This window comes from Tupaia chinensis, unplaced genomic scaffold (genome assembly GCF_000334495.1).
Source record: "Tupaia chinensis unplaced genomic scaffold, TupChi_1.0 Scaffold000567_1, whole genome shotgun sequence".
In the NCBI taxonomy this organism is placed as follows: Eukaryota; Metazoa; Chordata; class Mammalia; order Scandentia; family Tupaiidae; genus Tupaia; species Tupaia belangeri.
This window is the reverse complement of record NW_006160080.1, coordinates 3,753,092-3,759,407: the sequence shown is the minus strand read 5'-3', so window position 1 is coordinate 3,759,407 and position 6,316 is coordinate 3,753,092.

The following is a 6,316-nucleotide window of genomic DNA, read 5'->3' as shown; positions in this document are numbered from 1 at the left end:
AGACAGAATGATGAGGGGCTGATACTAAAAACCAATAACAAACCTGCAGCAGCAAAATCGCACATCCTCTGTGTGCCATCGCTACCTTACACAATAAAGGTGTAAGTATGAGAACCATGAGGGGCAATGTGGACCTCATTTCTGAAAGTCTGGACCCTCATTTCTTTTTTTTTTTTTCTTTTTGAGAGGTTTTTGCTATAGGGTGTGCACTCACCAGAAAGACAGAGACTGAGAGACAGAAAGAGAGAAATCATAACACCCCCCCAGGGGGAGGGGATGGCCACACCACAATCCCTTCTCCTTCATTCTCCTCTCAGGATCTTGGGCACGCACGCACACGCGCCTGGCATGAGTTTAAGCCACTGGGTCTGTGACTCGAACTGCAGTTGACTACATGGGAGTCCAGCAAACATAGCCATTACGCCAACTCCTGGTACCTGGACCCTCACTTCTGAAAGTGATAGGATGGCCCAGGTTAACAAAGTAACCTCAAACAATCTGGGGACTAATACAACCGAGGTTGATTTTCCACTCACGTTGTTTGTCCAACATGACTTCGCCAGGGATTCTTTCCATGATGTCACTCAGGAACCCAGGATGAAGGAGACTCTGTTCGCTATGTGACCTCCATGGTCAATATGACAGGGGAGCCGAGATTGTAGACAGGCCTCGGCACATACCCAGTATGCGCGTGAGTTCCCAGGACGTGAACCAGAGCTTCCATATGGGTCCGGCCTCCCAGAGCACTGCATGACCTCCGTGCCACTGTGTAGCCCCTAGATCTGCTATTTTCATAACCTTTAGAGATCTCTTTATCTCATCTCTCCCGCTACTTCAACCCCTTATAATCTGAATGATAAAATAAATCATACCATAATATCATTTCAATAGAATAAAATAGAGACTAAAATGAGTGGGTTGAAAGCATGATGGGAAGTAGTGCATTTGCATAATCTCAGAGTATGGCCTGATAAGGTATTTATTCACCACAAAGGTTAAAATAGCTTAACTTTGCAGTGGAGAAACGAGGTAATCCACTTCCTAGTGACTAGAGTTTGCTTTGTAGGCTTTTTTTGTCAGAAATTTTGTTTGCAGGGGTTGGCAGGTGGCATGGTGCTGGACCGGTAGGTTGAGGTGCTGGACTCTCACAGGGCCGACCGTGGTTCAAGTCTCAGACCTGGCGGCTTGCTTTCTCACTTCCCCTTCTCTCTCTCGTTCTGTCTGTCTCTTTGGTCAAATTTTTAAAATAATAGATTTTGTAAAGGAATTATTTATTTAATTATATTTATTCATTCATTTATTTTAATTTGACCAGAGTGAGACAGAGAGAGAGAGAGAGAGAGAGAGAGAGGGAAAGTAAAAAACAAAGCCACCAGGTCCAGAACTTGAACTGTGGTTGGCCATGTGGGAGTGTCCAGAGCCTTAACCACTATAGCACCTGCTAGCCCCACATTAAAAAAATAATAATAATAAATAATAATAAGTTTAAATAAATAAAAGACATTTCATTTTCAGAGGCAGAGTTGGAAGCAACCTTGGTGAGGGAGGCTTCAGGATGTTGTTTCAGAGGTTGATAGGTTATGGATGTAGTTACTTGTCATCACCTATGGGCTACAGTCACGTCAGGTATGCTAGAACTTTCACAGAGAGTTGGAGGGAGGCCAGGGAAATGGAGCAAGAATTGCAATAAGGCAGGGGCGTGCAGAAGAGAAAGTCTTAATGAAGAACTTGACCCAGCCCTGGTGGTGCTGCCGGCAGCTTGCTGGACTGCAGTGCTGGCAGCCACGTGGCCTTCTGCAGTTGTGATCCCCACCCCCATGGACCTGAGACATGCCAGTGCCCAGGCAAGTGCCCGGATCCTGAGGAGGAGGGCTGGGGGAAGGGGGTCACAGCATGACCATCTGGGAATGCTTCCCTCTCTCACGTGTGTCCACATCGCTCTCTCATAGGAAGGCAGGCAGCCGGCTCCTTCACCTTGAGTGAAACTGGAGACAAGGAACTGTCCCGTCCCACCCCATCCTGCCCCACAGCACTGCCCACCCAGTTTCTGATCCGCTTCTCTAGGTAAAGCAAGGGGATTTAGATTAGGGATCCTGAAATCCACCTTTTAACCTTTCCTTGGCAAATCAGCCTAGAAGTACTCAGTCAGGCTGAACTTCAAGGTAAATCATGGGCCTTCACGGGCCTTTGTTTTTTTCCAGTGGGAACCATTCCCCAGCAAATGAATTAGAGTAGAACAGTCCTGTACACTGTCATAAAAACAAATGTTTCTGAATGTCTTTGATGTGCAAGGCCCTGTTGGGGGCAGGAGGATGATACCTCAAGGCCATTAGGACTTTGGAGCCATATACACAGGGAACCAGAAGACACAACAAAACAAAAAAGGAAAGTAAAGAATCCATTTATTCACTTAGCAACTTGATGACAGAACTCCACAAAGGCTGACCTCAAGTTACCTTAATACCACCAGAAGGAGACTGAGCCTTCAGTGAGATATATTCTAAGGACAAAAGGAACTGGAAAAAAAAAGTCTTAGACAGGTTTCAGTTATCCGTGTTACTATTATTTGAGGCTACAAACAGAGAGAGATAAAGTGAATATATAATTATGTGAGTGTTATTAGGAAACAAGATTTTCAGCATAGAAGAGACACAAATATAAAATCAAAGAAGTCAAAGCCTGGTTCTCTGAATTTGAATGGAAAATATCAGTATAATCGTATTATTGTATTCTCCCTAAGATCAGTCAGGTCATCTCCCATCCGTCCATCCTGACTCTGTCTACTGGAAAGACCTAGAAGCAAAGACCAGCCCCACAGTGCTTTTTTCAAAAACTGGTCAAGGGGAAGAGTCCAGGCTGGACCCCACCTTTCCATACAGATGAAGTTTCAAGGTCAACGAGTAGTTGATGAGGGACCACTCTTTACAGAACAGTTTCCCCTAGTAAAACAGGAATCCTACCGACTAAGCAACAAAAGACCAAGAATATAAGTGTGTGTACACACACACACACAATTAGCTAGAACTCTTCTGATGACAGTGGCCTTGGAAAAGGTTCTATTTCAGGGGGCCAGCAGTTGGTGTGGTGGTTGGGGTGCTGGACACTCCCACATGGCCGACCACGGTTCAAGTCCCAGACCTGGTGGCTTGCTTTCTCACTTTCCCTCTTTCTTTCTCTGGTCAAGTTGAAATAAATGAACAAATAAATAAATAATGATTAAAAAAAAAAAACTTAGTCATCAAGAGAAAAAGGTTTGGGAGCTGGTATCTTATCCTTGGGAAAATATTTTTTTAAAAGAAAAAAAAAGGTTCTAGTTCTCCACTGAAGCTGAAGATTAATAAAATGGTATTTAAAAAAGAATCCTAGCATGTTCATATTCCTGTCATGCAGCCCCGAGATCTCAGATCTGGCTGTTGGGGCTCTATAATGGAGGAGCACACTGAGAGCACCTGACATGGCCAGAGCCCTGCGCCTTTCAAGGAAGACAAAGTCCCCTCACCTCCCGTGAAATGGTCTTACCTCCAAACTGAATCCTATCACCCCTCCCTACTTCTCCAGCTTACAGGGAGGCAATTTTTTTAAAAATTTTGCTAGAGGGTACCTGCACTCACCAGAGAGAGAGAGGGAGAGGGAAAATAAGCTATAACCACCCCCCAGGATGGGATGGCCACACCACAGTCCCTCCTCCTCCATCCCCCACTCAGGATTTTGGGTACACACACATGCATCTAGCATGTTTTTGAAGCCACCAGATCTGGAACTCGAACTGCCCAGTTAGCCATGTGGGATTCAGTGCCTTAACCACCATGCCACTAGCTGGCCCCAGGGGGGACTATGTTTAAAGTAAAAAATGGAGAAAACCACCATGCCACTAGCTGGCCCCAGGATGACTATCTTTAAAGTAAAAAATGGGGAAACATTACAGGACAGATGACCTAGTGTCTTTAATAAGCAAGTAGCAAGATTAAAAATGGGAAGGGACACAGATGGTGACACAGCAATAAAACTGGATGCTCTGAGAGGCTGGCCCACATGGAAAAGTTCCAAGTTTCTGTCTGGGCACCTCTCTGAGCATGCTGGGCAGGCATGTGCCAGTGCCCCGGGGTTGGTGAGGCTGGGAGTGGATTCTGCTGAGGGTTCTCTCCCTCTCCCTCTCTCTCTCTCTCTGTGTCTCTTGCACATGGAAGAAATGAATAGACTTCTTTTTTTTAAGTTTCAACATAAGAATTTTGGGGGACACCTCCAGACCATAGCACTGAAGAGGGGTCCTGGGATACACCCGTGCCTGGTCGGAATGCACCGTCTCATGACAGGACCCTCAAGGGAAATCAGTTGGGAGAGGCACCACCACGTTTCAGGAGAGCATGGGGTCCCTGAATTCACAGGCAGATGTGCAGGGACGTGGCTGCGCCCAGGTCTTCCTATTCCCAGAACTGGCTTCCCAAGTCCGTGCGGAGATCTGGCTGCACTCAAGCCAGAGAGAATGGGACGCTGGGCCACCAGGCCCGCACTGCAGACATGGCGCCGCTGTGACCGATGTGCGGGCCCTGGCCAGAGCCGAGGCCGAAGCATTCCGTCTGCAGGTGCGTCACCCGGGGCTGCCCGGCCTTCCCACCTCCCGAGCCATGGCTGAGTCATCTGGTCTTTGGTTACTGACAGTCATTTTCTGTGACTGATCTTCAAGCAAAAGCAGTCTTTGGAAACCTATGGAGAGGCGACATAGCACTGGGGCTCTGGAACCAGCCTGCTTGGTCTCCAATCCTGGCTACATCCTTTACCAGCTGTGTGACCCCAGGCAAACTGCCTAACCGGTCTGCGCTTTGGCTTCATCCTTAAACAATGTTCATCTCATGGGGCTGTGATGAACCTGTGCGGGTTCATGCTTGTCCCAACCCTTAACAAACACTATGCTCGAATTTTATGACAAAATAAATATGCAAATGTGCTAACCTCTCGGTGTTTTGGTGTTCCCACTAGTAAAGAAAGTTTAGAAAACTATTTTTCAGGTGCACTTGGACAATGAATCAGTTGGGCCCTTGGCGGATTTAAGGGGTAACCGGTATCTTTTAGGGGACACTGACAGCACTTGTCAAGAGGCAGACCGTGTGGGCTGGGAGAGGCAGACAGGGTGGGGTGCTGGTGGCCTCGGCACTCAGAGCGCCAGCGAGAGCTTCCCGGCACCAGGTCCCCGTGCACACGGGCCAGGCCTGCCCTCTGCAGCGCTGCCTGGACCTAACCCCGCTAACATGGAGAAGCCAGTCGGGGACAGCTGCCAGCTGTGCCAGACAGCGCAACGGCGTTCTTTTTATAAAGCACTTCCCCGTCCTCACGGAATTCGCATTCTCTTTATAGAGCAAATGTGCATTGTAGAAATTCTGAAAGCTAAAGCTACATTGAATTTAAAAAATGAAAATACTCTACAGTCATTCAGCCCACATACCCCTGCTAATAAGTCAATATTTTACCTTCCAGCCTTTTCCTCCATTGACACATTTAAAAAACTTACAGGATTGAGAGCGGAAGGTGCCTAATCTTATAAACTGGTGACTAAACATTTTCAGCGACCTGATTTTTAACTGCTATTTCATTGTGGCCGTACGGCAATTGGCCAATGCTTTATTGTTGGACGGTCTCCATTTGGCAGTCGTAACCACACTGACGAGCATACTACAGCCACATCCACATTTGTGATTTTTTAAAGGTTTTTACCATAGGCCACATACGTTCTCCCAGGAGAAGGAGAGACAGCGAGAGGGAAAGTGAGAAATCACTTGTTCAATTCACCATGCCACGTGCTTCCCCTTACTTAGCAGCACTTGTCAGTGTCCCCCAAAAGATACCGGGGGATGGCCATGCTGTAATCCCTTCTCCTCCATTCTCTTCTTGGGAGTTTGGGCACACACGCACATGCACCTGGTGTGATTTTCAAGCTCCCAGGCCCAGGACTTGAACCACGGTTGGCCAAGTGGGCATCTTAACTACTATGCCACCTGCTGGCCCTATCCAAATGATATATTTTCTAGAGATGAAATTGCTGGATCCAACGGAAGGCTCAGATTCCTATGCCCACCCCCCACAGCATTCAAATTATTTTCAGAACTCTCCTGACCAACCCCCCTGCACCCAAAACATGATATCTACAAAACAAACTTGTAGATATTTTTAAATTTTGTTGATGCGAGGGGTGGTGGGAAAGAGGACAAAAAGTGACTGATTGATTGGTTCATTTGTTCCTTAACAGGACGATGGGTGACCCGGCATGCAGCCCCTGGCCGGCTTGTGCCCGGGTCAGCGGCTGCAGGGCACCCAGCCCCCC